Genomic DNA, 11,516 nt, shown 5'->3' with positions numbered 1-11,516 from the left:
CTTCTTCTTCCCCTTCTCTTCTTCTTCCTCTTCCTCTTTTTCTTCTTTTCCTTTCTTCTTCTCCTTTCTTCTCCTTCTCCTCCTTCTCCTTCTTCTTCCTCTTTCTCTTCCTCTTTTTCTTCTTCTCCTCTTTCTTCTCCTTCTCCTTCTTCTTCCCCTTCTCTTCTTCTTCCTCTTCCTCTTTTTCTTCTACTCCTCTTTCTTCTTCTCCTTTCTTCTCCTTCTTCTTCTTCTTCTTCTTCTTCTTCTTCTTCTTCTTTTTAAGATCTTATTTGTCAGAGAGAGAGAGAGCATGCACAGGATCAGTGGGGAGTAGCAGAGGGAGAGGGAGAAGAAGACTCCCCACTAAGCAAGGAGCCTGATGTGGGGACTCAATCCCGGGACGCTGGGATCATGACCCCACCTGAAGGCAGCCACTTAACCGACTGAGCCACCCAGGAGTCCCCTATAGGTGTCTTCTTGATGTCCCCTATAGGCATCTTGCAATAGATCTCTTCCTGTTGGTTTTTCAAAGGGCTGCAAGGAGTGGTAAGGTGTGAGAACTCCACCTTCTTCTCCAGCTCCATTTTAAATGAGGTTTCCTTTTATTAATTTTCACAAGGTAAAGGATCCTCTCATTATGTCATATCATGGGTACCACTTTAACTTGTGGCTACATATTGACATTGAGGATATGTTTCCTCATTGAAGCTAAGGTCCTGTATCAAATTGAACATGGCTGAATCTCCTTAGCATGTAGAACAATGCCTGAAAAGTACCAACAATCCAGTAACATATTTTTTTCACAGCACATTGCTTCCTTATCTTCCTTGCTAGACAAGGAGCCCCTTATGATGAGAGACTGTCTTGTTCATTTGTTTCTCTATCCCCTCAGCATGAAGCCTATTTCTTGGTATAAAGAAATGCTAAATAAAGGTTTGGAAATTCGTGTTAAAAGAATTGCTTACTCTTTTTTGGTAGCGATTTTCAAGAGCCTGCCATGTTTAACGTGTTCACGCAAAGAAAATAGCTGGCAAGTCACAGACCCTTTTACTTAAGCTGATAAATGGCTATTCTTTGTGGTAAGTACAAATGAAACTCTAAGCTTTTTCCTGTTTATGGACATTAGTCCAACTTGATCTGTATATATCATAGACTTACTGAAGCTGTTATTAAAGCCTTCTCTCTCAATGGTGTCCTCGGGGTCAGTACTGGGATTTCTTATTCATTAAAGTTAATTCTTCACTAGTGAACACTGAGTGTCCTGGCTTATGTTGAAGTTGGCCTAGTGATTTATGGCACTGGGGAACTAATACAGTAAATAAAAAAGAAAGTGATACAAAAAGACACCAAATTAGAGAATTGATAGAGATAGTAATGCCAAAAGGAACAAGGCATAATCTAAAGGCCCTCAACGGGGGAATATTGACATAAATTGTGAAACATTCATATAATGGGCTATTAAACAATTGTTACAATTTTTGTTTAAGATGAAATGTTAATGGCTTAAGTTTTTGCTTTTTGATACACATTATATCTACGGGAAAAATGTCAACAAAGACATGCAAAAGTAGAACATAAAGAATATCTCCAATCCCACCCACTTCTCTTCTTTGTTTGTACGGGTAATATCTAAGAGACAGACAGATGGACAGTGTAAAAACAGAGGGCCAGACAAAATGTGTATATACTAGTCTTCAATAAATTGAATTATTCCATACACACTGTTTTGTAATATTTCATGTTTTGTATAAGCAGTCCATACATTTCTGGGTTGTGTGATAATTTGAACCACCTTCCTTGAGCTTTACTCATAATAAATAAAGCTTGATCCTGAGATTTTGTTTCCAGATCAAGCTGGTACATTTTTTGTTTTGTTTTGTTTGTTTTTTTAAGGGAGGGAGAGAGAGAGAGAAAGAGAGAGAGGGTGGGGAAGGGGCAGAGGGAGAGAGAGAATCTTAAGTAGGCTCCACACTGGGTGTGGAGCCCACCCTGGGGCTCAATCTCCTGACTCAGATCATGACTTGAGATGAAATCAAGAGTCAGACATTTAACCAACTGGGCCACACAGTTGCCCCAAGCTGGTATGTTTTGACTCTTTTTCCTGAGATTATTGTTATGCTAAATGCTTTTCAGCCATGCATGCAACTGGATTCCTGGCAGAATGGCTCTCTCATCTGCAAGTTATGCCCAGACTATCCATGAATGTCGGGATGCCCTGTAAGGTTACTTTAGGATCATTTTCACATTCTATTCTGATTTATTGTTTACATGTCTTTCTGTTTTGCTATATATAAGGTCCTTGAGAGCAGAAGATCATTTCTGCATCTACCCCAATGTCTAGTTCATGCTTTGCACAAAGAGCTGAATAAGTCATTTTTGAATGAATACAACTGGACTGTTTTTAACAGAACCTTTTGTCCCTAATGCCATTAGTGAAGGGGCTAACTTCATATTGGAAGAGTTGGATCAGGCACAAATAAAGCACACAATAAATGTGGGTACCTGGCAGATTCTGGAACTCTATCAAAATGTTTCAGGACGTTTATTCAAATCTGCCATTTTCCACATGCACACACACACACACAGACACACTGACAGCTGTTGTACCCTGGGACAACTGCCATTCATCACGGTTTCTAAGCCATTACTTTTCCTATGGACCCTAGCTGATGCTTCCTTCAAAAACTGTAAAAGGCCTGCTAATTTCTTCCAATGAAAGAGCAAGAGAAGCACAAAAGTTGAAACCTGGAAGGCCATTCAATAGAACATATGGGAAGGGATGGTACCCCCAAATAAGAAAATAAAAACAAATTCACCAAATTGTCAATGTTTTATTAATAACCCTTAATAAATATGGATATTTGGCTCCCACTGAAATTTAAAAATTTATCATTTGTGTCTTTTAAATTATTAAAATCTCTATGCATTTGCTTACTTTTTCAAAATATTACTCATAAGAAATCATGACAATACGATTTATGGCAAATCCCTTTTATATCATTAGTGAATCTTCCAAAGATGCCCAAGAACGGAGAAGATCCTAGAGGCCAGAAGTTCAAAATCAGGGTGTTGTCCAGGCCATGCTCCTTCTGAAGCCTAGAAAGAAGAATCCTTCCTTGCCTCTTCTAACGTGGCTCCCAGCAGTGTCTGCCATTCCTTGGCTTACAGCTGTATCACTCCCATCTCCAGACTCCCAATCTTCACATGGCCTTCTTCCTTCTGTGTGTCTTCTCCTCTTCTTATAAGGATACTAGTCATTCGATTTAGGATTTACTCTAATCCAGTATGATTTCCTCTCTTTCTTCAACCAATTGTTTCTGCGAAGATCTTATTTCCAAATAAGGTTCACAATCTGACTTTTTTGGTTCAAGATAAATTTTTGCTGAAACTACTATGGCCAGAACTGGGACCTAGAATCCAGCCACAGCACTAGGCAAACAAGCATTTCAGTAAACCCAGAGCCCACATCATAATTGGTTGTAAATATCTCACTAGTAGTTCAAAGGGCTTCTTGATGAGAAAAAGCCCTTCTTCCATCCCAACACTGTACTACTATCTGCAGGAAAGTGTATAAATCTAGCATGACCACACCCAGAAATAGCTCCCCTGGAGGTGAGCAGTCTACATTCTCCGCAACCATATGCAGCCTCTGTATCCTCAAAATATTCAGTTACTTCTCAGGACTCCTCCTTGGGAATCCATAGCAACATTTAGGAAGTGAAAATGTGCAGTAGTCTGAACTTCATGTGAAGGGGTGCAGAGCATCCAGATTGGGGGAGTTGCAGAGTATGTGACCACATTTATACTCATCAACTCTTTAAGATATGAAGTGAAGCATTTGAGGTATAATTTTTTTTCTGAGAAATCCACCCTTTATCTAAACAATTCCAAGAAAGTTCAAAGCAATCACATTTTGTAAGTAATTTACATGGACAATTTAGGCAGAGGTAGGGGGTATCTGAATTGTTGAGAAAATGGTCTTATTTCTCTTTTTAGACTTTGTGGCAGGAACTTTTTTAACCTGTTTGATCCTGGAAGTCCCTCAACTTCTCAGCGTTTCTTTTATCCAGTTGTTCAAGGAAGGCTCAGGGAGGCTCAGGATGCAGGTGGTTTGGAGGTAAAAATGTTACATGTTTTGTTTGTTCTAATTATTTGCTTGCAGCATATGGAGAGAGAGAGAGTCAATTAGGCAGCTAGGATACCGACCACCAAGATCTTTATAGATTCAGACTTGCACTTGCATCCTGATGGGACACAAACAGGAAGCTATTTGTTTAAGGGATCCTAACATTTTAACTGCCACCAAATTTAGCCCCTTCTAGAATGAAAAGCAAGAGCTGTTTAATTGCCCTCAGCATCTCTAAACAACAATTAAGAACAGGAAGTGAAAAGCACTGAGTCCAATTCCAACTGCAAAAGCAATAATTAATGAGAAGTAAGAGGCATTGCTTATTGTAGTTTCTTTTGGTTCTGATGACTGACATTAGTTGGCTGTTCACTGTGAATTTCATAGTTTATTTCCACATACAGCTTGGACACACTAAATATGTGATATAAGCCTCGTTCGTATGCAGTAGAAAATACTATGAAATGACTGGTTTATAACAGAAAGTAATGGTTTCCTATGAACTGTTTTACTGGACTAAATAGAAATAATTTATTTGAAAAAAAAATGTAATTGGTGAGCAATGGGATGCCAGCTGAGAATTCTGGGGGACTCTTCATAACTGATATTTGAAGTGTTGATTTGCATAGGGAGGTTGTACTTGGTTGGATTTGCATATGTTGGGCCAAACATGGCTGCGTCCACGAGTGTATCAGGACTGTCCACCATGGACACTTATATATGCGTCCAGACTGTCAGGTCCAAGCGGAGACCAAGAGGTCTTGGTCCATCTGTGATAACCTGTTTGCTTGTATGACTTAGCCAGGGATCTGCTACCGGAAAATTTATCTATAATAGCCAGTACCAATACCATTAAATTTATTGCAAGCACACATTAAACAATCGCCATCCATCTCACATATCTAGAGGCATGCATGAGTCTACCTTGTGGATTACCTAGGGAAATTTTAAAATATTTATTTATTTATTTATTTACTTATTTATTTATCTTTTCTGTGGGGGGGGGGGGATATTTTAAAATCACAAACAACTTGTTCCTGCCACTCAGTAGGCTTTTGGGCTGTGGATCCAGTTACCACTCAGGGAGTGCTTAGGGGATACAAACCACTATGGATTTTAACCCAAGGGGTTAGGGACAATTGGAATGATCAATGCTTTTTAAATGTAGGTATACATTTAATGTGGGTATCAAAAGTCATATGCGGATTTTCTACTGTGCGTGGGGTCAGCACCCCGCACCCCCACATTGTTCAAGGGTCAGCTAGCTAGATAGTCTTCGCCATTCTCATAGGTCCTCTGCCGTGGAACTCGGTCACTGAACAAATCAAGTTCTCGGCCCAAACCCTGACCCCATCTCCCTGCATTTCACTCTTCCAAGTCAAATATTTATGTGAGGAGCATTTTGAGAGACAGCAAGCACGAACGTGCCACTTAGCAGGACTTTCTCCTCTGCCATCAGAGTCTGTGCCCAGGCGGAATTGGGCTGCTGGCGAGAGGCTCACTTGAGGCCCCGAGTCATTCACTAAAGAGGCAGTTAGGAATCAGAGAGCGCAGGAAACCTCAGGCAAGGCTGGCTCATTAGTGCCTCTGCTGATTAATCAAGACCTGGCTGCTACTTTGTTAATTGCCTGGAGGTGGAGGTGGAGGCAATCAGCCCCATGGAAACTGCGTGATTGCTTCTCAAAATGGCAGTTCGCCTTTGGACACTGTACTTGTTCCTGTCAGCTCTGTGTTGCGACTTTCAGAAAGGACGATGACCCCACCTCCAAATGCAAGTCTATGGGCACATTATCTGGAGTCTGTTGTACAAAGACAGTTACACGCGAAGAACCAGCCGCAGAAGTCCCCAGTGCAATTATATTTTGGTTTCATAAACGCAGTGCAATTATTGCATTTGTCTTCCCTTTGTATTTAGCTCGGAACGGGCACTCCCACTAAATGTGCCAAACGCTTTATTTTTGTCTCCGTTTTTTAGAGTGTACATCAGGAAAATGAAGTATGCTCTCCCTCCCTCCCACAGTAAACAGCCACATAACTGTAATAAGAAGCTTTCTGAATAATTTATAATTTGCAAACAAAAATTCATCTGATTATGCTGAGATGACAGACACCCTGCATAACAATGTGTATTATCAAAGAGAGGTTTTTTTCTTTTTTCCATTCTGGTTACTGATTATTTACACAAACTGAAGAGAAAGAACTATGTACACTATTACCTTTAAATTATTTTTTAATCTACCTTTTAATCTTTCAAAACTATGCAGGAACAATATAATTATTCTCTGCCAATCATTGATGATGCTGCATTCAGGAGCATTTTCCTACGCGGATGAACAAAACAGACGTTCATGATAATATGCAGTGCAATGCTTCTTTTTCCTAGGTAATGGTAGTTTCAGGGTTATATATCATCAGCGACTCATGACTATTTTATGCTCAATTTTCCTTTGTTACTGGAAAAAAGCATATAATACATACACTTTGCTCCATAGTCACACCACCCCTTCTTGTCTCCTCTTGGCTGGGTGTCATATGTGAAAATGATGGAGCTCTTATTTGTTTCAAGGCAAAAGTCTTTGATTAAAATTGATGGTTTGGTTAGAGCCACTTACTCTGGGAACTAATCAGAAGGCCTAGGAAGCAGAGGCAGTAATACCCCTCTCCAGTAATGCTGGAGGAAGATGGTCCAGTCTGGAAGGATATATGAAGTTTGGCTTAAAATTATGATGCTGGTGCTGAAGCCCCCATGGGGCCCTCCATTTAAGCTTAAATGATGAAATCTTGTATTTTGTGATTGCTCTGGAGTGTCACCCATTGTTCTCTTCTGGTTTTCAGAAGACTGATCATTTTTTTTTTTTAATTTTTAAAACTTAAATTCAATTAATTAACATATAATGTATTATTAGTTTCGGAGGTAGAGGTACTTGATTCATCAGTCTTATATAATACCCAGTGCTCATTACATCGTGTGCCCTCCTTAATGCCCGTAACCCAGTTACCCCATCCCCCACCCCTTCCACTCTAGCAACCCTCAGTTTGTTTCCTGTGATTGAGTCTCTTGTGGTTGTCTCCCTCTCTGATTTCGTCTTGTTTTATTTTTTCCTCTCTTCCCCTATGATCCTCTGTTTTGTTTCTTAAATTCCATATATGAGTGAGGTGAAGACTGGTTATTTTTCTGGATGAATTAATTTGTTTCCTCAAATTGTCTAGAGTAGCAACCTGCTTTCCCCATATTACTATTGCCTAATTTTATCTCATGTTGGTTTTGGTATATTTCACCAGAATTTTTCAGAACTTGGTTATTGGGTTGAATAAATATGTGTAGTATGGATTCATGTATCAGACACCCATTTTCCCAGATCACTGTACCAAGTGCTAGGAGGGTTTAGGAAGGTTCAAACATGTACAATATGATATCTCTGCCTTCTAGGGCTTGAGAATTCATTTGCAAGCAACCCCAAATTACTTTCCATGAGGTCACAGATTCCTACTATTTGCAGAGAGGACTTATTTTGGTATCTTCACTAGGATATTTTTGCATTGGAATGGGTGTTTGGGGGGCAGCTGCACGGCTCATCAGGTCAGAACCCATGAAAATTATGGGAACCTGACCACAGAGATCCGCAAGGTTTAAGGTCTTCTATAACCAGACTTTTTAGAGGGATCTGGCCAAACCTTTGGAATCAAACAATGATCTAGAGCTCATTTGTGAGCCTAGGATTCTGAAGTCTGTGCATTTTGCCTTCTTTGCATATATATCTGAGTAGTACCAGAGGCCAGCTGGAAAAGCTGCCTCCCCACTGGTCCCCACCCCTGCTTCCTCCTCATTTCAAGTCGGTCATGAGGTTGGTTAGAGGAGGAGAATGGGTACCTCTTTCTTACCACCCGCAGAGTGCTGGGAAGTGAGGACACTGGCGTTTCCCAGTGCCTCCAGGGTGCTGGATCTGGGATTCAGTGGTAGCCCTGTGAGTGGAACTGGGGTCTAGTTTGATGGACAGCTCTTGTAGGCTCCCATTATTTCGTCATCAGGGACCTGTACTCTCGGCCTGCAACCATTTTGCACCAACATTGTCTTTAGAGATCCCATGAGGCTGACATTTCTCCGTATATATTCTCACGAATATTTCACTTGCAAAGCAGCCACTAGATCTTTGTAAACTCCTTAACAGTTGTCAGATGATGAAACTTTTCATCCCATAATAACCTGGGGTGGATTTAAACCGTTGCCATATTTCCTAGTTTCCAATTCCAATTCGTCCCATCTCCCCTGCCCTCCCCCACCTCCCCGCACCATATTAGCACATTTTTGATGGCTAGGAGCAGGCAGACAGCCCACTAAGAACTCTCTGCATAAGAATGTCAAGAAAAGAAGACACCTCTACATTCAGTAATGGCTAGTGCATCTCCCTTCATTTGTGGAATCTGATTTCATAATAAGGAAAGAATTCTCTTGCATTGGTGAAAATGCTAAATTTATACATTTTACTTGTCAGGAGTTTCAATTTCCATGGAAAGGAATATTTTTCCAGCCTGACCGTTGTAATGAACTACATCAAGAGATTCTGAATTATCCACTCTGTAAGGAGAATGCTAAAGAAGCCCAGCCTCACAGCCAGGAGACTGTTCCTTGTCCCTGTATCAGGCTCGCCTGGGCATCAGGGAATCAGCCCCCAACGGGGTTGATGTTGGTCTGATATCAATTCTCCAGGGAACAGGTGCTCTTTGAGAGAATGGTGTATTTATGATTTTGATCCCCATATTATGGTTCAGTTGTATTTTTGGTATTAACATAGGTGTCTTTGTAAAGGTCAACAATAAACAGGATGAGACTGAGCCAGACGCCGTCACAGTAAGAGCTCTAGAGATGGACATTTTATTCCCCAAATTGAGTCTTGGATATACAACTCTATTTTTGATGATCTCAGCACTGGCTCCATGTACAAAGGGGTTTACTAATCAAAGGTTTCCTTGATGATTTTTACTCAAAATTAGAGTAGGATCTAGTGAAGATTCAGGTCTTGTGCTCTCATTAATTTTTAAGATTCTCATCTCCACTGACCAACAACAGAAAGTCGTGACAAGTCAAACAGTGCCAGAGTGAAGCCAGGAATCCACATTTTCTAACACTTCTCTCTTCAATAATTTATTTGGATTTAACCTGAAATACAGTGGAACAGAAAAATACATATTTGGCAGAGGGGTGAATGAGAAAGGAAAATACTTTTACAGTGACAAAAATTGAAATTTATACATTGTTTTCCCCATTTAGGTTTCTCTTTTCATATTTAAAACTTATGAATCTTTGCTCCCAGGAGAAAGGGGGAACAAAAAGCAGAGTTAGAGCCCTATGGTCACATAATAGGATTGAAGGTATGATGATGAGAGGTCCACCTAGAAAAAAAGCCTGGAAGAGGTAGGAGATTGAGGAGAACAGAGCATTTTTATGAAAGCAAAATAAGTGACTGGCCCCTTAGCAAAACACCTGGCTGATGGTAGAAATGGAGCATTGTCTCTTTACCTACACAAAGAGAAAAGAAAGTAGCCATTTGGGTCGGAAGAGCTCTCTTCTTCCCTATGGAGGTTAATGAAGAAGATCTCTTTCTTCAATAATTTAATATTTGCTTTTTTCTGGCAAAGGCAGAATTCTCTCTGATCAAAGAAGTCTCCCTCGATAGTGTCTTTTGCTATTTCAAAGCATAAATGAATTGGGACAGAATTCTGTGGTTGACCTTCTCCTGTTTTCTTCAGACCATGGCAGTAATAGATCAGAGAATAGAAAGGACAGAGATAAAGGACAGAGAGCAAGTATAGTCATATTTATTAAATGATGACAGCATTATTTAATATGGTATCGACTGAGCTTCTATAATACACAAAAGCATCATATCCAGTATTATACTTCTCAAAATAACACTACAAAGATATTATTACCCTTCTTTTATAGATGAATAGTTTTGAACTCCAGACAAATTTGGAAAAATTATCAAAGGAACACAACCTGAAAGAGGCAGCCAGGATTTGAACTGAAGTCTGTTGGAGCCCAAAGTCAGTATTATTTCCCTGGTGCATTACTACTTCTCACTGGTTTGTCTTGGCTGCACAGAGCAACACCTCTAGCCATGGACATTGGACCCTGTCTTGCTCTCACAGGGTGCCACCTAGACCTCCGACGTCTACTAGGTGAAAGTCTCCAAGAGAGTGGATCTCACAACTGGGCAGTGACTCATTGGAAGAAAAATGAGAACAAAGAGGAAGATGTAACAACAGGCACCAGAAAAGAAGAACTGAGTCTCCGGAGGCTTGATGCACTGTCAGTTGTGAATTTTCTATGACACTTCCTGAACCAAACCCATTCTTAACTGGCAACTTCATTGTTATCAAACGCTCACAAGGATTGGTCTATAATCTTTTTTCATGCACCACTTATTGCTACTTAATAGCAGTCTGTATTTTGCCAATGGAGAAAGAACAGAATCTAAGAGCTGCATTATTTACCCTATTTCCTCAGAGGCATGTGCACACCAGTGTCTTGGAATCTCCTGAGTTCTCTGCTCCCTTCCTCCAATAACACAGAGAAACAGACTTGAAACAGTGCCCTGGAAGGTAAGGACTTTAGAATTGTGGGTCAAGAAAGACAGAGACAACCCCAGGTGGGTTTCTTAGACAAAGCAATAAAGTTTCATTCATCTACTTGCCTGATTAGATTCACCAATTCAGGTTTTTCTGTGGTTCAGAATGAGGTCTCTGTGGGCACCCTAAGGAGTTTCCTTGAGATATTGTGGGAGCTTCCAAAGATCTGGTTTCTTGAAGCCAGAGCACTAAAAGAGAGGGAAAGAGGTGCAGAAGGCTATGACTGGGGACTTTATCTTCTATGCATTGGCTCACAATGAGAATCCTTAGGCGGGTGGGGGGCGGTGAGGGGAAGGAATGGGAACAAACATTAATTTGATCAATAGTTTAGAAATGCTTGCAGAAGAGAAAGGGGGGGGGATACAAAATGTAAGGCTGGTGAAGGGATGTTCTTTCCACCTTAATCAGTGGTTAATCACCAAGGAATCAAGATGCCAAGAACAGCACTTTTGTGGTGTGCTCCCTACTGTTGTCTACATTGGACCCCCACCAACTGGTCCAAAGAAACATAAAGTTGAAGTACAAAGTGAACCTACTAAGCAAATATAGCTCTAGATAAGCCTCCAAGCTCATTGTTCCAACCAGATGGAGCCCTGCCATAAAGAGATTCTAAGATAGTCACCCACTGTCGATGTAAAGTCTGGCAGAGGTTCAATGATTGGGCATCAATTTACTTACAGATATATCTATATCTATATCTATATCTATATCTATATCTATATCTATATCTATATCTATCTATCTATCTATCTATCTATCTATCTATCTATCTATCTAT

This window comes from Mirounga leonina, unplaced genomic scaffold (assembly GCF_011800145.1).
Source record: "Mirounga leonina isolate KUSES-001 unplaced genomic scaffold, KU_Mleo_1.0 Mir_93, whole genome shotgun sequence".
NCBI lineage: Eukaryota > Metazoa > Chordata > Mammalia > Carnivora > Phocidae > Mirounga > Mirounga leonina.
Note: the sequence above shows the minus strand (reverse complement) of the source record.